Source organism: Crocodylus porosus, unplaced genomic scaffold (assembly GCF_001723895.1).
Source record: "Crocodylus porosus isolate Cpor-Errol unplaced genomic scaffold, CroPor_comp1, whole genome shotgun sequence".
NCBI lineage: Eukaryota > Metazoa > Chordata > Crocodylia > Crocodylidae > Crocodylus > Crocodylus porosus.
The window spans coordinates 4,303,788-4,325,251 of NW_017728936.1; the positions used below are offsets into that span (position 1 = coordinate 4,303,788).

At 45.1% G+C, this 21,464-nt stretch overlaps 1 protein-coding gene across 1 annotated transcript in view; it reads left to right on the plus strand.

Moving 5' to 3' along the window:
* The window catches only part of BARX2 (BARX homeobox 2), a 47,261-nt gene that overhangs the window by 16,277 nt on the left and 9,520 nt on the right, over window positions 1-21,464 (plus strand). The gene's annotated exons all lie outside the window — the stretch shown is intronic.

Genomic DNA, 21,464 nt, shown 5'->3' on the forward strand with positions numbered 1-21,464 from the left:
TTTGTTTCATCCATGTGCATGTCCTGAGAGTTGTGCTGTAGGGGAGGGGGTGTGGGCGGTGGGGCAGGCGGGCTGGAGCAGGGAATGCAGGAGGAAGGGGTGGGCAGGGCCTCCTGCAACCAGTGCCCTGGCCCCTGGTGGTGTGTGTGCAGCTGTCCTGGGACCTGGATGGGGAGGCGAGAGACACTGCAGGGGCCAGCAGGGCCAACATCATAGCCAACAGCAGCGCAGGGCTCTGATCGTCACTGACAGGGGCCAGGCTGGAACAGTGGGGCACTGGGCACTGCTGGTAGGGGCAGGGGCAGCCCTGGTGTGGGTGGGCACGGAGGCAGCTAGTGCATGCTGCCCCTGTGCTGGGCACATGGCTCCTGGGCAGGGAAGGGGCTGGCTAGAGATCAGAGCTTCCAGGATGGCTGCCAAGTGCTGGCAGCTGGTTCTGGCTTCAACATGGCTCTCAAGTACTAGCAGCCATGTGTCCAGAGGCTGGAGCTCCCTTTGGTGGCCACAGGGGCACATGGCAGGGCTGAAGGGACTTGGGACTAACTTTAGTATTAAGAGCACTAACTTTAATCCCAAGTCTGTGCATGTGTAGACACCTGCCAAAAATCACTTAACATGAATTAGTTTAATGTGCATTAAATTTAATCATTCTTATTTGCACAAGTAGACGTGCCCTATGATTCACTTAATTACTGTCTGGAAAGCAGCTGCTCCATTACAGTTGTTGCATCTTGTTCACCAAGAGTAGATTTAAAAGTACTTAATGAGCTCCCGCCCTTTGCCCTTCCCATTTACTTACTCTCTCTCTCTGTTTACCTAGTCTTCTTTCTCCCCCATAAGAAAATTCTTCATTCAAAAGTCTGTCACTTTACAGCAGTCAGTAAATCAAAAGCAAGGCTTATCAGAGATGCTTGAAAGCCCAGTTTAATTCTTCTGCAGATTAGGTGCCCAGTTCCTCCTTGTTGCTGTGCTTGTTTCCACACCCCATTTACTGAGGGAAATGGGGAATTTGGAGTGAGTAAGGAGGAAGAGCATTGTATAAATCGGGTATATATAAACACATCCTGCTAACGTAGCTGGCAGTTTGGAACATGCCGGTCTTGTTTGCGGTTTTACAAATCTCTTAGAATATCTGAGAACCGTGCAAGAGAAGCTTGGTGGTGAGAACTTTACTCAGTTCTGGCACTGACTTGTGTGACCTGGGGCAAGTTACTTCCTCTCTCTGTGCCTCATTTTCCCCATCAGAACAGTAGCCTATACGTAGCTTTTCAGAGTACGCTGTTGTCCTTAGACAAAAAAGTGTACAAAGCCTTATTATAGTGTAAGTTGTGCAGCATTGCCTCCAATTTGTCAGCAAGTTCTTCACAGTTCTTAAAAAGAATAAAAAGTAGTGCTTGTTGTTATAGCTAAGAAAAAAAGTCCAAGTATCCCTCTCCAAAAGTGATGCTGACTCAAGTGATGACCTAGGGATTATGTAGACTGTCTAGGTATTATTTCGTTGGAGCTGTTCTTCCACCTCACTTCCTTTCTCTCCCCACAACCTTTTATTTGCTTTTTCATGCTGCCCACTCCCTGTTCTGTTTTCTAAATTCTCTTCTGACTGAGATTTCGTTCTCTGTCCCTCATTTTCAGTATTGTTTCCAAGCAGAATGTGAACCTGATAACATTTAAGTTCAAGTCAAATTTTCGAACCCATGATGTCTAGTAGGCTTGGAATTAGGCAAAACCAGTTTGCCCATCCCTGTTGTAAAAGGGTTAATCCTCTAAATTATTCAGAGAGAAGGGCAGGGAATTTTGAAAGAAGCCCCTGTTTATAAGCATTTATATTGCCTGCACTTCAATACCTATAATAAGTAGGTTGCTTCTAAGATTAATGACTGTTTTAAATGTTGACAATGGATGATATGCTTCATTGGTGTAGAAGCCATTTATTTACAGGCTTATCACTAGAACAACACTAGAAATAAGATGTAAATATCTTGGAGACTTGTTTGTTTCCTACCTAAATAATTTAATTAAGGGAGACTTGCAAAGATTATAATATAATTGAATATATGACCTGTTTTCTTTCCTTATAATGGATGAAGAAGGTCTGCAAAGTTGTTTTTTTAATCAAGTGGTAAGGAGGCAAAGCTGGTGTAAATCGGGGAAGAATCAGATCCACCTTCTGCAGAATCTTCCTCTCAATGGGCACTGTGTTTCCAGTGTCTTTTCATTTAGGAGTTAAGGCCATGATCCACAGCTCATTGAACTCAGCAGAAAGACTCTCTGACTGCAGCGGACTTTAGGTCAGTCTCTGAATGAAATGTTTAGTATTCACAGTCAGGAGAACCGGGATAATTGGCATAATTGATTAATCACATATTCCCTGTTTACAAGGTATAACACTAAATCCTATGCAGTATTAAAGTTCTCCCACCTGGCCAACTGTTGAAGTAGAACACAGCACCTGTTAAAGTTCAGTAAAGGTCCTGGTAATGCTGAACAACTTTTTTTACCAAGTTGAGAATCTGAGATCTGAGAATCCCAGATCTTTCCAGACTTCCAACCCGATAACACCAAACTTGAGAGATCTGGAAGAGAAGCTGTTTGTGAAGTGCCAAACTCTCTTTTGCTTCACGTCTATGCCTTATAAGAAGTCAAGGCTCTAGTCTTTGACCTGACTGGGTAATTTCTGATGGAGCCCACTGCCTGTTTTCTCAGTTTGGAAAACACATGGAAGGGAACACACCAGCTGCAGATGCTTCCTCAGCCTGACAAAGGGTATTTATACCTGAACGCTTAAAAGAAGAATTTGTCCAACTATTTGAGTTGGTCTAGTAAAAGATATCAGATTTATCCAAAGAACCTGGTTACAAAGTGTTATTTTTGCTTGAATTTTTGCTTGAGAATTGTGCACAGCATACATGCCTGTTATTGGAGGTGTGCCCGTGGAAGCACTGTCAGTTGTGCAATAGCAGGATACACATGTTGCTTCATGATTAGCATATATATTAATGACACATTAACGAATTTCATAATTATGTGACACAATGAAGAGTGCTCAGTGTTGCCTTCATGCAGTCTATTTATGGGAATGCGGTATAGCAACCTGTGGGATAATGATGCCTCCTGCTTCCCCTGTGCAAGTTTGCAGATCTTGCAGGCCTTTTCAGGGACTGGAGGCTTACAACACCTGTGTAGTAGATACTGTCATAATCATTTTATAACAGGAGGAAAACAGGAGATTGAGAGACTGGGCTGGGTTCACACAGGAAATCTGTGGTGGAGCACACAATCCAGCTCTTCCACTTCCCAAACCCGTACCTGAATGTGCAAAGCATGAACTTGGTAAGATCAGCCCTGAGTATGAGCTTGCTGCATTTCAGCACCCTGGCTGCTAAATTCAAACCATGGACCAAGTAAGGACTGAACACCACCCAAAACTCAATTTAGTTATGGATAAGGAAATGAATGCTATTCTCTTGGCCTATCTCCTCTCAAAACAGAAAGGTCTAATGTGAGCAGTGGATCATATTCTCTGGAAGTCCTGGCTTCTAAATTATTCAGCCCTCAATCCCTCTAATTGACTAGTAATATATGTAGTGACGGAACTGAGAAGAGATATTGTACGGTGTTTTCTGACTCATTCAGCATCGTATATCTCCAAAGCACTTTATAAACTTCAAGGCTGACATTTTCATTTGGGTGTCTTAATTATTAGGTTCCCTAAATTGAGACACCTTTGTCTAATGTTTGGGAGCAGCTGAGCCTGCTAAATGTCTGAAACTGGATATCCAAAATTAGTGGCCATTTTTTTTAAAAGACACCAAATATTTAGCGGGTAGCTCTCCACAAGTGTGGAATATAATTGACTGATTTAAGGGAAGATTCCTTCTACCCTGTTTTTTGCAGGCCCTGTCAAAGGGAATAAAGAGGTGTTTTACTGGTCTTTTTGGCTTGTCACTTTCTGCATTATGTGCTTTTCCTTCTGCACCTTTGAGTGCAGTGATGGCCCCATCAATACTAGCCTGCAATTGTGAAATCTTCCCTGGCAGTAGGACATCTGTTAATGGAGCTGGTTACAATTCTGAGCAGGGGATCTGAATCAGTTCCCTTTCTGAAGAGCAGAGGGGAAGGGAGAAACAAAGTAAGACGGGTCAAGTTTTACCTTTTAAGGTTGCATGCAATCATGAAGTAGAAGAAATAGAACGTGCAACTGGCTTTTTATGAGGGAAATGAGGAAAAAACCCTTGATATCTTTTACAGGTCCTCTCACTGACTGTGTCCACATGAGCATGGACATTTGGTTCCCCGGGGACAACTAGCAGTGGTATACCTTGTGCCACTGCTAGCTGTCCCCTGAGGAACGCCTGTGCCACACACCCGCTGGCATGCAGCAGATTATGCCGGGTGGGGTAGGGGAGACTGGGCCAGCGCTGGACTGGCCCCAGCAGCCTTGCCCAGGGTCCTGGGGGTCTCCTGGGGCTGCAGCAGCAGCGATTCTGCCTTTCAGAGCTTGGCTGGCAGCTGGAGTGTGGCTCTAGTTAGCCAGGCTCCAGTTTTGAGCAACAGGTGCTGCCCCCACATGCGCCACTCTGCTTTTTTTCCCTTTGCATGGGTTTTTTTTTGACCCCTGGATATCCAGGTGTCAACCCCACCCATGCAGCTGACTTGCAGCGTGAAGAATGGCTGAATATGTGGCACGTGGTGCTGCAGACATGTCTGTGGCACTACATACCGCACAGCCGCGCTCATTTGGACGCAGCTATTGACTTCAGTTTGTCACCAGGATGGCTATAGCTTCTCAACCCTTGGATTCATGGTGTGGATGGCTGCTCACAAGCATCAGGTTTCTATCTCAGCACAATTATGCTGGGAAACCAGTAGCCTTAGCTAGGGATAAACCCTTTCTGCCTCAAAGAACAGCTTTGTTCTGAAAACAAGCATCATCCCTATTGCATTCAGAAAAGATACATGCCTGCTTTGGCCTCCAAAGCTTAGAATCCCGGTTCTCACCTCGTGCTTATGGAGGGAGAGCAAACATGGCTAAAACTTTAAGGAGTATCAAGGATAAAGCACATGTTTTCCCAATAGTTTTGCAGATGTCAGGAGAGCTTGCACCACATGAGTCTTTTCTAAGGCGCCATCAAATGTGGTGTAGATCTATCTGTGCACAGACAGCTTTGTTCTAGGTTTTGTCTTTGTGACCAAGCCTCTGCCATGAAGGATGTGCTACTATGACCATGTTGTCTGAGCCCCCTTGTGAAGGCATAGTCCATGCCAACAGGAGACTTTTGCCTGATTTAGCTCCAGCACCTCGCCAGTGATGTCAGCTAAGACCGCATCCACACTGGGGATTGTGATGGGACAAGTGGGCTGGCTTATGGGTGTGATCTCTCCAGCCAACATGTCTGCACTACAGAGTTTTGCTAGCACAGCCAAGGCCTCAACTTCCCATCAGTTTTCCTATGGACTAACTCAATCAGCTGGCTTATGCTTCTGAGAATGATGTTAAAATTAGCCCTAGAAGATTAAAAAAATGCTTATGCTTAAACTATGCTCAGCAAAGTAATTAAGGAGTCAGTCACCTGAAATCAACAAAGCGGATCCTCTCCTGGTGTGAATACGCCTTTGGTGCAACCATGCCAATTTACGCTGCGGGGGCTGGGGCCCACGGTGTATTTATACCAGTGAAAAAATTGCATCTGTGGGATTGGCATGCGGGGGTGGAATCCTCTGGGCTGGTGAGGACCTCTCTAGTAAGTCATCCAGCCTATGTCCCCACAGCACGGCAGGACAGGTCCCAGTTGACTTCTCAGATGTCATCACTGCTGGCAATTCCAGGCCTTCTCTGGGCAGGTTTTTCCATTGTCTATTTTTACAGTAGTTATTACTTTTCCTATAGCTGAACCCGTGTTTCCCTTGGGCATATCAATCCCATCCCTTTTTCCTTCGTTATTCTTACACTTGCATCCATCTCCTTTATTTGGGGGTGAAAAGAAATAATAATGCACGTGGAAATATCTTCTACATGTGGTCTACAGAGACTCTTGTGTTCCTTCTCCTCCGCTTCTGAGCCAGGGGCCAGGCTAAGAACATACGTTTTTGGAAACCAATAGAAAGTGGAGATTTGGAGACTGCAAGTGCAACCATCTTGGGCATCCTGCCCCCTATGGGCCACTTGCATGTTTGTGGTAGAGATGGGGCTGGAGGAAGGGACAGTGATAAACCAACATGTTGACTAAAGATCCAATCCTGCAACGATTCAGGCAGAAACTAACTTTTGTGCATGATGAGTAGTCAATGCCATGAATGTCAATAGAGTTAACACCCCATGCATAAAGTTAAGCTCATGCATAAGTTTTGTGCATGATTGCTGTGCCCTCCGGTGACTAGTTAACATGAGGCTTAAGGAATCCAGACCAACAGTCACCCTTTAACTCAGCATTGATTGCCAGGGCTCAGAACTACAACAGTAGTCCTGACGAATTTGGTGTTAATCATTTTTTGCCATTGAAAAAATGTTTTAAGTTGACTGAGATTTAGTTTGTGCAAGATCAGAGTGGCTGCGTGCATGTGTGTGTCGCTGATCTTACTGGACAAAGTTATAACCTAGGAGTTATTAGGGGTGTGTGAAACGGGACCTATTGAATTTGGATTTGAATCCAGCCTGAATCGGGGACAGCGATTCAATTAGTTCATTCCGGTCACTGTCCCTGATCCGATTCCGCCAAATCTGAATCTGAAGATTTGATGCTGATTTGGAGAATCAGTGATTCGGACACAGACACAGCTTTAAAAGTTTTTTCTACATACCTCAAGGTAGCAGCATGGCTTGTGAGCACTGCAATGCTGGGGTGCATGGAGTGTCCCACAGGATTGCGGGGGGCAGAGAACACAAAAGCACTCGGCAACGAACCTGAAAGTGCTTCTGGTCCACTTCCAGGTCTGCTGCCGAGCGCGCTGGGGAGCCCCCACGCTTCTGTGGGACACTCGTGTGCCCCACCATCGCAGCACTCACGAGCCCCTGCTACCTAGAGGTATGTAGAAACAACATTTAAAGCTGTGTCTGTGTCTGAATCTCCGAATCTTTCCGAATCGATCTGGGGGGGTTCCGATTTGATTCGGAGAGATTAAAGGGTCCTCTGATTCAATTTGGATTCGGAGATTCAGCCACTGAATCGGGCCAAATCTCTGCTGAATTGAATCAGGGACCGAAGCTTCGCACAGCCCCAGGAGTTATAGACCTGATCTTGCTGACAGCTCTGGGAAGTTCTCCTTTAACTCAAATGTCCGAGGCCTGTGTGTGCGCTTGGAATTTCCTGGTGGTCCCCGGATCTGTGTTTGAAATGGCTCTGGATCCTGGCATTCAAGCTGTGGACTTCTATGAAGAATAACACTGCTGTTGAAAGTCTGAGTATCTTTATCCCTGCTCTGTGTTGCCCCGCCATAGTCTGGCCATGTGAGATTTGTCTCTGATCAAACTGACAAATGCAAAGATGGGAAGGTTGGACAAAACTCACTCGTGTGTCATTTGCATCTTTCTAAATTGCATTGTTTGTGCAGCTGTTCAGCAAAATCGTCCACAGTTTATTTTTGTCCCACAGAGAAAATGGAGATGGGGGCTCTCTCTATTAAGGCAGATCCTAGATCAAAGAGTAACATACACAGCTCAGGAGGCCTCTGTGCAAAAACTTGTTGGAAGGAGCAAGATTACAACAGGATAACACTTGAGATTACAACCCAAGATTATAGCAGATGAAGCTTTAACCAAAACTCAAAACGTCTTCAGCTGATTTACACTGGCCCCTGCTGAAGTATTCCTTTCCTTTCAACAGAGTGGGCCAGAATTAAAATCTAATAGCTGCCCTGGAGATAAAAGCATTTTCCACCAGGTCTGTCAAGCCAATATTAAATGGATCTCCATTTAGAAATGATTAAACTCTATTTCCTCCCTTGTGTCACTCACCAATTTGTTTTGTGTGTTCAGAGCGGAAAGAGGCAGTGACATTCATGGCAAGCTTTTCCCTGGCACTAAAGACAAGGGTGGGCTTGTGAAATGTAAAGAGTGCTTTTGTAGGTAGTGCTCGTCAGCTGTCCAGAGTTAGTGTTTGCTTATGGATGTTGTGATAATAATTAACAGAGCAGGAAGTAAAGGACCGGTTGATTAATGCTCACACAGCATTACGACTGTAACGTCCACGTAAGTCATGAAATCCTGGGCGAGAGCTGACCCATTTCAAGCATGTGTTTTTGAGCATGACTCAAGGTGTTGCTTTTCAACCAGGAAAACACTCTGAGGACACTTCCAACCTCATTGGGAGACAAGCGGCTGATGTTACTTGCAGTGGTGATGATTGAGGGTGCTGCTCTAGAAGTAACTGGCTTGGTTCCAGCGAAACAGTGGTGTGGGGGGAGATTCAGGCCTGACTTCTCTCCTTTTGTGATAATGAGGGAACAGAGGGTTTGTCCAGACAAGGGAAATTTGCTGGGGTATAAGTACGTTAGTGGCATTAAAGTGTTACCACCAGCTAGTGCAGGCAGACTGCAGTCGGGTAGAACAGGGAAGGGAAAGCTGGTACTTGAGAGAAACAGTCCCCAGGTTTACAGAGGAGTAGGGTAAAACAGGCCCTTATGGTGAGGGGTCTTGATCCAAGAATGGGATGAGCCATTCCCTCCATTGGCCCATCACAAAGCCTATAATGTTTACTGTTTAATTGAAAGAAGCCAAATGCAGCAGGATTAAGGACTTGGTCCTCATTACAGGATGTAGCTGTGAATACGCTCGGTTGGCCGCTGCCTTCCTTTAATCTTCTCCATTAGTTGATCATACTCCAGCTCGTAGGTGTCCTCCAGTCAGGTGATTCCGTGAAAGTAAACCTTAATGTCATGAGATGCCTGGACCACAGTTGGGGAATCACAGGAGTAGAGAAATTGGTGTCTTCCCCACCCCCAGTTGTTAAGGACTTTCACACCATGTTCATCAAAATGATAACACGGATTTTAACTACCATCTTTTATTACTTCAGTGCAAACCTGGATGGACATGGTTATTTCAACACCCAAAAGTCTAGCTGATTGAAGCAGCTTCGACAGGGAACACATGTATTCTGAAATAAAACAGCTGCATTCAAGTGTGCACTGAAGTAACAGAAGGTGGGAGTTAAAAACGATGTAGGGTATATCTGCAGATCCTTTATTGCCAAGAAAGAAGCCCTGCAAGCAGAAAATGTCATATACTTTTTGATGCGTGTCCGGCACTGCTTTCAGGGTATTTGTTTTGGGCGCACCCCTGAGAACAGCACCGGACATGCCTGGTACCGCTCTCAAGGCAAACAGTGTGCAAGAAGCATGCAGAGTCAGCGGGAAAAGCTTATTTCTCCATGTCACAATTGGCAGGTTCTGCGGCCTGTGTTGGGAACGTCACATACTTTGATAGTTCTGTCCCTAAACACAGTCCTATGAGAGCTCATCACTGTGCCATGCCTCTTTTTTTTTTTAATGAATTTATTCTCAGACCATGGATATGAGGAAGGACAGCACTATTTCCATTGTAGAGATGGCAAGAGATTAATGGCAGGGTTCTTCTAAAGCAGTGGTGGGCAGTTATTTTGGGCAGAGGGCCGCTTACTGAGTTTCGGCAAGCCATCGAGGGCCGCATGACAGGCAGCCCAGGGCAGATTAATATTAATTTTCTACATTTTTTAGGGGCCCCAGGGGCCAGATAGAATGGTTTGGTGGGTCGCATCTGGCTCCTGGGCCGCACTTTGTCCATCCCTGTTGTATCTGTCTCCAATAGAAATTATCTGACATGCAAGTCCACTAGAATTAGGCACCTCAATACCTTCAGAAGTAATGCTCTCAGTGACTTGCTCGGCATCATCCAGAAAGTCTGAAGTAGAGTAGGGGGATGAAAACAGATGTCCTCCGACCTTCTTCAGTGCCCTGATCTGTCTTTCCATTTGGCTGTCATCGATGTCAGGCAAAGGTTGCTGCAATCTAATCTTAGATACTCTGAGAGCTGTATCTTCTGCCTGCAATGTTCCTCCCCCACCACCAGTAAACAAGGCCAGATGCTGCTTGCAAATCCATTCCCAGCTTATAAGTGTTTGATTTGCTAATCTTTTGGCTATTTTGATTACTATAGCTATGTCCAAAAAGTGCTGAGGGCTAGAGCAGGATTTAACCCCTGCACTGGAGGAAATACTTGGCTGGAGCCTTTAACATGGATGAGTTCAAAAGACAGATCTTTACATTGGAGTAAACATGATAGAACCAACAGGTCCCTTGATACAGATATGATAAATGAATTGGTGGCTTGTATCCCAGTAACTTGAGTGCTGTGGTTTATAGAGGCGTGATCATATTTATTTCTCTGGGACTGACATGGCCTGATCTTAAAACTCCCTCAGAGTCCAAACAACAAGGGCCTGGAATAGGAGTTTATATTGAACCCCATCCCCCTTTTGGAAGTGGTTCCACAATTCATGGCTTCAGGCCCATTCTTGTTAGCAGGGCTACAGGGGTTCTGAGTATTCCCTTCCCCATAAAGGCAGAAGGATTGCAAATGGTAGAGAAAATATCCCAGGATGTCACTTTCTTATAACAGATTGAGGAAATAGGATGATAAAGATAACAGTGTCATCCTCATGCTTCAAATTTTTTTCCCAGCATCTTTGTCCTGTGTGGTCTCCTGCTCCAGATTTAACAAAATAGCACAGATATCTTCAGTCCCTTTTCTGGATAGGGTCCATATGCAACTATGGGGTATGTGTTAGAGTGATGGGGTTTGTTTCTTCCAGAGGCTTCAACACTTGGGGCAGAGTAGGCCAACTAGGAAAGCAATGAACATTTTCCCTAGGCATCCTCCATAGATGTTTGCACTGTGATATTTGCTGCAGATGGTTTCTTGAGAGCCAGCTGAAGGGACTCCTTCAAAGCTACTTAAGAAAACATCCACTTCTATAAAATTCCTTCTCCACCGAGGATATGACAAGGCCTGAAATGTACTTTAGTCTGGAAGAGAGCCTTGAACAGAAGCCGTTCTGCATGCCAATAACAATCTTTAGCAACGCTGTGGGGCCATTCCTAGCCATGGGTCTCAAAGCACTTAGAAGTGTGGCTAAGAACGATCATCTCTGAGAATGAGAAACTGGAGTCAGCTGACTTACCCCCAAATAAAATGCAGAGCCAGAGATATAGCAAGCTCCTTTAGTGCCCTGGGCTGGGGGTAAGGAGGGGCAGGACAGGGTGGACAGGGGTATTACACCGACTGCTGGAGTCTTACCTGCTGTGACAATGTTGCCTTGGGCTGCTGCAACTGGCTTACTGCATACTGGCTCCTGCCACTTTCGTGCCCTCTCTAAATCAGCACCCAGGACTAGTGCCCTGCTCACTCCCTGTCCCCAGATACACTACTGGACAGAGCCCGGATATTTGCCATTCCCCATTCCACTCTACTCCCATTGTCTTTATCCTGCTGCCCCAGTAGCGTAGTATTATAACAAAACATTATTGTTATTGGCACGCTGGATTTTATGCTGCTGTCCTTTGTTGCAGTAACTAAGCAGAGCTCAAATTGTGGGAGGTTCTGGGGCTTGTTCCATGATTTGAGCTAATTAGTTAATTGCTGTGCAGTGTTTTGAAGATGTGAAAAGCATGCTATAATATTAGCTGTAATTATTAAGGAAGTATTCATTATCTTTCTAGATAGTTTTTTTGTCAAGACCTGCAAGGGCCTCTGGCATGGGTGCCTAAGTACATTCTAAATTCTCATGTAAAGGTTATGCAGGAACAACGAGGTGATAACTTGCTCATGGGGATGGACCCGAGTCAAAAACCTGGGTATCAACAGCTCCAACGGGAATTTCATGTGTGGCTCAAATTCTTAATTAATCCAAGGCTGGGAAGCAAATGCTCATGAACTTTTGAAATATCCAGTCATGGAACTGGATCTGTGGCTAGGTCCTCCCCCCCTACTACAGAAGCGTGACACACATAATTAATTATTTATTTGCTTATTGATTTGCACATAAGTAATCGCTGAAGTTCCTTGTTGAAACGTACTGTTCAGGGGTTAGGTATTATTACTATAAGAACTAATATTTACACACATCACGTTGCTTGGCTTCTGCTCGCAATAGGTGTCAGGTGCAAGCTTGACTCAATATTGAAAGATGGTTTTAAAAATGGTGCCCTTTATGCCTTACCCTGCTACTCTCAGCTCTTCAACCCAACAGTGACAGCCATGATAGAAAACCTCAGGTACGTGGATACTGGTAAATCTACACTTTTTCTTCCTTTCGTTCTTCAGTAACTTATGAATGTGGGGTCACTTAATAGAAATGACCGGTAGCACTCCTGGGTGTTGTAAAGCAGGGATATTGCAGAACTGTGCCCTTTGCCTTGTACCTTCCACTGTGTTTTAGATCAGTGTAAAATGGATGGAAAATACTGCTGTTCTGACAGGGTTAGGACTTTTGTACCCACACTGCAGTAATCCTTTACATCAGGTGTAGGATCAGCTTTTGCTCAGAAGGTTTTAACAGCAATGAAACTACAACAAAACCTGAAAATGAGTATTTTTGATTATTCTTCCTCCCTCTCAAATTCACTGGAAATTTTGCTGTTGATCACAAGGGGATCATGATTTCTCCCCAAGGTAGAGAAAGCACTGGTTACTGAGACATCCTTTGATCCTTGCTGCACCATACTGAACTCTGACAGCACTGATACTCCTTGTCTCGTTAGTAAAATCCATTGAATTGAAACTGAAACAGCACAGTTTGCTGAACTGAGATTGAACCGGAATATGGTCTGAGCTGTACCTGTGAACTCAGACAGGGAACATCAGTGTATATCCAGCAGATGACCTTGCTGAAATTGTATTCCCTAACACCCAACAGCATTAATTTAATTTTTTGATTCTACAGCTCTAATTGAGAACTAAGCTCAGCACATTTCCCTCCAGGCTTCGTTACACTCATTCCCATGGAAGTGTTGGCTCTGTGAACTTCAGCTGCATCTTGGGACTATTTTTGGAAGGTTTCAGGATGTCCCAGGAGTGCCTTTCTCTTCACCTCTGCTCATGTGCAGAGTCTCTGGCTTTTATTTGGCTATAACTGGCCTTAACATGCAACTGAAACATAGGGATGATGGAAAACACTCGGCTAACAAACCTCTGCCTCCCAAGCGACCCTGCTGTCAGGTACTGGAGTGCAGGAATTCACAACCAGGTGCAGACAAGAGACCAAGTAGCCTCAACTTCAGAATCCTTGTTTTATACCCAATAAATGAGGATACGGGAGACTGCACATAAATGTGAGTGTTGCCTTCATGCTAGAACAACAGGAATCCTTATAGCTACCTGGTTTGGGCTCAAATGCCTCCTTGCTGATCTACAGGGTTAATGATGCGTCACCCAGAGGAAAACTGAAAGTAATTAAGTGATGTGCCTTTCATGGAGAAGCAGCTGCCACTGTCTCTTAAATTAGCATATCAGGAAACCTTGAGGAAATAGTCCATAGGCAGCACAGGGATGACACTTAGCATCCACAAGTTTTGTCCAGTGGCAACAACTCCAGTGAAGCCTGCCATAGGAAGTGTTGGTAATCAAGGAATAACCAATCTAACCATTGTTTTTACAGTATGTAGACTGAGACGAGAATCAGCATCTTAAGGGATTCCTGTGAGTTTTCCCCCCACTACAATTGTTCAGTTCAGACTGTGGTTGCCCAGTGTAGTGCTGGGCATCCTGGGACTCTGTAGCTGGACATATTTCATTTTGGCTACTTACGGGCCAAGGGGCCAGCTTGCCTCACAGTCCTGGTATAAGGTCAGGTTGTAAGGGAACAGCAGCCTCTTCAGGACTCCTTGCACAAGTGGGTGGGAGGGCAGGGAGGGGAAGGGGTCTTGTCCTTGCTCTCTCAATGTACAGATTAGTGCAACTACACAGGTGTCTTAGGGGAAGGAGCTGCATCAACTATTTTAGCTGGCCTGGGTACTTCTACCACCAAGTGGGTTTAACTCTGACACTCTGTAGCAGGGAGAGGGAGTCAGCTGTGTTAGTCTGCAGTCAGGCACCTTACAGCCTTATAATGGATTTAGTTAGTCTGTAAGGTGTGCCCCTGCCTTGCTTTTTGCCTGACTCCATATCAAAACCAGTGATGAGCTCTTCATGTGCTGTGGCTGCCCTCACTGATATAGAAGAGAACGTGACCAATACTGGCAACCCCGAAAGTTAAAAAAATCATGAGTCTAGGTCCTCTAAAATGATATGATTTGTTTAAAAACAAATGCTGAGTTGACTGTATTTAGATTTTGTCCTTTTGGGTGCGCTCAGGTCACTCTTCCTCCGAAACCACAAAGGCTAGGAAGTGGCTTTTTAGAAATGAAAACTGAGTATTACATGATCACACCACTTCTGGAGCTCTAAGTGAAACACCCCCATGAAGTCTCGGCAGAGTTTGTAATTTAACTATATTTAGAAATGAAGAAGAAGAGCCTGCCTGAGAACTCTTCCAGTACCTAAAATGCACTAATCAGTCACGAAGCAGCATCCCCATCTCCTACAATAACAGCTGATAACCCATCAACACAGTAATAAGCCAAATCTTTATATATATATATCAGTATCTCCTTTCTGTACAGCCCTTCAAAAAATATGAGCGTTCTCTAATGCCCTGAAGATAGATCATGGCAAGCTATGATGAGCAATATGACTCAAAAAACAAAGCCTCTGACAAAGAATGCCCTAAGGGCAGCTTCCTTGCATCTATCATGAGCAGGGGATCAATCCACTGTGACAGCTGGTTTCAGGCAGAAAACTTCAGTCTCAGGAAAGAAATTCCTAGATCATTTGTGGTTTTCCTCCTCCCGGGAAGACAAGCGGTGGGGATCCTGCACATGCTCGCAGTGAGGCTTCCTGCTTCCTAAGCAAGCTGCTGTTCTGCACAATGTTCCCAAATGGCCTTTACCTTTGATTCTCATCCTGTGCTCTGTGCCTACATATGGAAATGGTTAATAGGTAGACGGTCCTCACAATATCTAGCAGAGTTCCTGAGCCCAAAATATCATGAGATTTTAAATATAATTTAAATACAGATATATGTTGAGTCTTCCAGTGTTAGAGGAATTTGAGGTTCAAGCTTTTCTTTGCAGCCAGGAAAGATGCAACCTGGTTGCAAGGGAGGCTGCAAAACACTAGGGATTGTGAGGCTTGCCATGAGCTAGGAAGCATTGCCAGCAACTGAAAGTGATCTCCTTAAGACACCTGCTTTGTCCCATGCTGCTGCTAACGCATCAAGCTGCCTTCTGTAAGTGTGACCCATCGCTGTCGTTCCTCTGGCCTCTGAATACCTGTCCTGTGAGCTTCACCAAACCCCAAGAATGTAGCACATTTGGGGCTTTGTGATATATGCATAATAAGTTTGAGGCATAATCCCAAATAGAACAAGAGAGCGAAGTATTGGGTGGGGGGAAGACATAGAGAGGAGAAGGGATTATTTTTAGTCATGAGTGAGTATGGGATTAGCAAACAGCTTAGATGCCTGTACAGTCTGGGGCAATCACAGATGGATTGTGAAAATGCACACTGTGACAAAATTTTAAAACTGCAGGACCAAGGGGCACTAGGTAGGTGCACAAGTCTCACCACATAGACAGCTAGTACTGTAAATTGTGTAGCCCATTGCCTCGGCCTGCAGTCCTGCCTTGACATGCGCTGTGGTCACTAGTGTGACAGGTGCACCTGGAGTGGGAGAGAAACCCAGCAGTGTGTCCATGAAAAACCTGGTGAAGGATAGGCCGAGCCCTGCTAGGCACTGTAAGAAATTATCTTCCCAGAGAAATGAAGTATCCTGTGGCAGGGGGCACAGAGCTCACACCTGCCTGCATTCAGCCTGTGGGAGGGAGAACCAGGAAGGTTTGCTGTTCTGGGCCAGACTCAGTGTTGCTTTCAGAGTAATTACCGCTCCCTGTGTCCGCAAGGCAAAAGAGGGGATGGGGAGGGGATTAGCAAGGCAGTTCAGAAGGGGTTTTCCTGGGAGATGGGACTGCACTGGGGCTCAATACAGCGCCTGCTAATGAAAGCTGCTAATAGGATTTGCATAAGCAACACATCCCCTGCTACCTTGGCCATGCTGTATCATAAAATCAAAGAATCATAGAAAAGTTCAGATTAGATGGGACCTCAGGAAGTTACATCTAGTCCAACCTCCTGCTCAAATCAGGACCAGCCCCAGCTAGATCATCCCAGCCAAAGCTTTGTCTAGCTGGGTTTTGAAACACCCCAAGGATGGGGCTTTTACCACCTCTCTGGGTAGCCTGTTCCAGTGCTTTACTGCCCTCCCAGTGAGAAAGTTCTTCCTAATATCTAACCTAAACTTCCCTTGCTGCAACTTGACCAGCCCTGGCCAGTTCTTGGACAGCACTAGCCCTCAGTTTAGTGGAAGCTGTACAGTGACACTGTCCCTTTCCAAGGCCTTTGTGCCCTTTCCCTGATTTTCCTTGGGACACTCCAATAGGGATTCGTATCTGCAGGTAGTGTCTGCAGCATATCTCCAATTGACTTCAGCAGAGCAAGCCTGCTTACAACAGCTGGAGATGTAAATAGCAAATGCTCTTGGGATAATCCACCTTTGTGCAGTGACCTGGCACAAGATCGCTTAGATCCCTTGCAGAAGTCAGGTGCTCGGCTGAAGCGAATTGCCTTCTCTGATGACACTGATGGCTATGAGCTGAAGACCTGGTCCCGTGTGAGACTTCTGTGCATGACTGCCCTCGTGCAGGCCCTCTACCCGGGGAGGAATTTCATCCATTGCCTGTTCACCCTAGGCCCTTCAGCGGTGTAACTCAATTCTTCCTTGATGCTTCTCCCACTAAAGCCAGTGGGACTGCTCAGATCCATATCAGCTAGAGTCAGGTCAAGCTTGAGTGACTTTGTGCATCTGCACCTTTATCTGGAAGTTGGGCTTCTCCAAACTCAGTTTGGGCAGTTTTCTGTTTTTTTTAAACAGAAAGTTGGGTTTCTGACTAAACCAAAAATGTTCATGGAAAGTGTTGGCTGGAAAACATTCAGACTTTTTGTCAGAACACTCAACATTTTCACCCCCCCAGTTTTCTGTTTTTGTTGCTGAAAAGTGAAAAAAATAATCACTTTTCATTTTCGGATGAAAATGGAAAATTTTGGATGTGTGGAAGGGCAAACACACTTGCCGCACAGCTTGCTTCCTAATGCCCTTTTCCTTTCTCTCACGGCTAGCTCATGGGGTTTTTTTTCCCAGGCTGCCCACGTCTTTGCTGCGCAACCTGGTGCTGATGCTTCATTTCAGAACAACCTCTTTTCAAAACCAACTTTTGATGCTTGGGAAACAGCAGATTTACAGGCCTTCCCGACTCCTAAGTTCATTTTCTTCTTTTACTTACCGCTGGCTGCAGCGTGTTCTGAGCAAACTCTCATTCTGCCTCTGAGCAGAGCCAACCTGCCAAAAGGAGCTGATCCATAAATCTTTCCTTCCCTTTTCTTTCTTTCCAAAACAGAATTAGCTGAGTTTGCCCAAGAGGGGAAATTGTTCTGCCATTGCCTGCAGTCAAACAGTGCAATTAATTAGTGCTTTCCCTTTTCTCTTCCCCCTTGTTTGCATTTGCCTATGTTAAAGGTATGCAGTATAGATCACATCCAGCCAAGAGAGGGAGGAGGAGGGAGAAGAGGGAAAGAAAAGATATGTTTGAAGTACTTAATTTTAATTATACTTTTGAAATGCGATCCAGAAGGGTGGTATATATTGCATCAAGTCCAGTGGTCACAAAAAGTTCAGTCAAAAGCCTCCCAACAGACAGCTAGAGCTGAGTGGAGCTTGGGCTGATAAAAAGTCTTAAGTGCATTTGGGACCAGCAACAGGGCAAGAGTTCTCTCCTGCCTTGTACCCCAGGTTCACACCGGGTATGAGATGCTGCCACCCTGCTCTAATGTATTCCTGAGAAATGGTTAGTAAAAATTCACATTCCTGATGAAACGCTTCTGAGGGACGATGGGGTGATTTTACAACTGGTTTTTCAACCTTTGAATTTTTGAGTTATTTTGTGTTGTGCCGCAAGTATTTTACATGCCTCTGATTAGGAACCTGGACTCCTGGGTTCTCCAAATGCTGCCTCAGGTTCAGAGTGTAATTTGCTGGCAATCGGTTAATCTCTGTGACTCGGCTGATTCAGCTGAAAAAATGGGTATAGTACTAATTCCCCTCATAGACACTGCAAAGATTTTTTAAGGGGCTTTTTTATTTGAATGTTTTGAGAGTCTCAAACAAAGTGCTATGTGCAGAAATTAAAGCAGTTTTTATTCCATGTAGCCCTTGGTTCAATTAACCCTAACATTGTCTGCTAGAGGTACAGATATGGCTGGACAGGAAGAAGAGTCCAAATTTTGCTCAAATTCATGATAGTTAAATGATCAATTTTTTTCTAACCATTAAGGAAAAACCTTGCCTACACACTAGAAAAGGAGGATTCCTACCTTTGGCTGGTATAAAGAGCTCATTTCTAGTTCTAATGGTCCACCAATTACTGGATCTGGAATCTAACCCAGGACTCTTCTGAATTTGAGAACGACACAATTATCGGTCGTCGTGTGACAACAGAGGTAATAAGGCTGTATTGTGTTCAGACACACAGGAATAGAGGAGAACCAGGCCATTGTACCATGCTTCACCTAGATTTTGGGGCTGCAAAGCATAAAACATTTGTAGCTCACTGCTGAGGACAAATGCATTTTTCAGCGTGTGGCTCCTGCTTGGAAAGTTTTACTTTTCCGTGCTTAAATGGGTGGCAATTCTGATTTGGAAATAGTATTGGAGACAGCGATATGTGACAGTGAAAGTACATACAGATCCCCTTGAAACTGTTCAGCAAGACAGAAGTGCAGAATGGAGCAACAGCACTCGCCTGTACGCCGGTGGGACAGAGCATGTCATGACAGCACGGAGGAGACAGAGCGGTTTGCCAGCATTTCATTTGTGGGAGATTAAGAAATTGCTTTATTCCCACAATACCACGCCAGACTAAAAAGGGATCCAAACACCTCTGTGGTAATCGAAATCTAGATTCAGATACAGACTTCTCAGCTTTGAATCGATTCGGACCTTGAAATTCGTCCCTTGATTTGATTCGGATTCAGTGATTCAACCACTGAATCAGGCCGAATCTCCTCTGAACTGAATCACTACCTGAAGCTTTGCACAGCCGTAGTGGGCACTCATCTGGACGGCTCTCGTCCTCCCCTCGCTCACCTCTGTCTGACTGCCATCCTTGGAGCTTGGCACTTAATTCCACTGGGCTCCTTTGAAATGTGTTGCTGTTTCGCTCAGCCTGCCTCAATAGGGTCTTATCCTGGTTTATACCAGTGTGAAGGGATAAGGTTGCTCATCAACTTTAGTTTGTTTCTGTATCTACAGCCTTCTCCCAGGTAGCATCTGTTGCAAAAGTCGCTTTCCAAACACTCTCCTTGCTACATCTCTGCACCATAAATTCTCCTTTTTCCTTCTGAATTAGGCTTGAGGAGCCTGAGATGTGCTGCCTGGCACTGGGGTGAACATGTCTTTTATATGACACTTCAGTGATTTGTGGTCACTTCATGGTCATGCCAGCTCAGTTATTTGGCCCAGACCTGACCTACAAGTCTTAATTATATTCCTAAACAATAAAAGAATAGAAAATAATCTGTGCCAGCAGCTCTAACAGGTTATCAGTCATCAGTGACTTGGCAACTGCAAACCATTCCTTGTCGCTCATGAGGAACAAAACTGACTCAAGTGTTGCGAGTAAGCATTTTGATATCGGTACTGCAATGGGGGTGTGATGCGCTGGTCTGAAAATCTTATCATAGGCATTGTAGGATGCTGAATGCTGTGGAAAATGTGCCTTTTTAGGTGTTCAAGTAGGTGCTGAGTACTTGAAAACCTGCATCTGAGCTTGTGTAAAAACATAACCCCCATACACTTCCACACAATAACCAAGAATTGTCTGTTGCCCAGCACTCCTGAATCTCTCCAATATTAAGCAAGCACGCTCAGGCCAGTGCTCATTTCTGCTTGGTTAGCATTAAGAGACTCTTCTGCTATGTGATGTCCAAGTTTTCCACTGCTTTGGGAACTGTCCTCACCCTTCCACTGTGCAGGCCAACACACCACCACCAGCCCTAAGAGGGAAGGAAACATCCTGGATTGCTCTGATATCAGATACTTTCTCTAAGCTCCCTAGAAGTGAGCCCCTTGTAAAAATGTTTCCCTCCCAAGGTTTCAATCAGCTAGAGCCTTTCAGAAGTTTCTGAGCTCAGTGATTTATTGCTCCTTAGCAATCTTGTGGTTTCTTCTGTGCTACGCTGGAAACCGTCAGAAGCGTAAGGGAGAAAGTATCAATTAACAGGCTCATTGGTGCCAAAAGCCACCTATGTGCAAGAATAGGAATGATGTCTCAGGCTCTGAGAACGGAGATGAACCCTGCTCAAGAGTGGGGAGGATTAGTGCTGTGGATACAAGTTGGGAACCTGTGAACTGAGACCCTTTGCAACTTGTGACTGTGCTGGTCTACAAAAGTACAATGTTTATCAGCCAAATCCTGCACAGATTTATCGCCTCTGTGACACGGCAATAGAAGTGATGCATCTGTGCAGGATTTGGCTGGTAAACATTGTACTTTTGTAGACCGGCACAGTCACAAGTTGCAGAGGAGCAAAGACTGAAAAGAGGAATCCTTTTTTGTTTTCATCATTAGGCAAGTTACTGACAGCCAGTAGAGTCCAGCCATTTCTCTTCTTGTATTTCAAGGCTTTTTTTTGTTTACATTAACTAAATTAAATCTTGATTTGAGGGGGAAAAGACTGGTGGGGATCAGTGCACTAGGCCCAGTTTGGAAAGCAGCTGGTATCTATAGATGGCTGCAGTTATCAGCTGGGGTGGCTCAGCACGTGGCTGGGGTTCGTAGCACGCTGCTCCCGTTGTGGGGCTGGGGTTGCCAGACAGTTCTTCAGTCACTTCTTTCAGAGATGACTAAATGGCACCATCTGTCCAGAACTGGCCCATGTTTTGAGTTCAGGAGCTTTTATTTTTATTTGCTTCTTAAGCTGCTAAGTGCTTGCTTTAGTCTTCGGCTGCATTGCTTACCGCATGGGCAGGACCGATTGCTTACCCCTCTTTGCTAGTCTGCAGGACAATAGTGGAAATGTAATTTTGGTGATGCGAACTATTGGATTCCAAAGGCTCTTTTCTCCCTGGGAAAAGAAGCTGTCTGGGTTTTAACAGCATATGTAACCAGATTGCTCGCACCGAGTTTCGTCCACAGAGCCGTCCGTGTGGATAACTGCTAATCTGTGGAAGCAAGCTTTTTCATGGTCCCTTGATAATGTGCATCCCCTGTCCTTTATAAACATTAATGTATGTGAAAGCGTGCCTAACTTTATCCCAACCAGGCAGTTGGTCCAATAAAATATA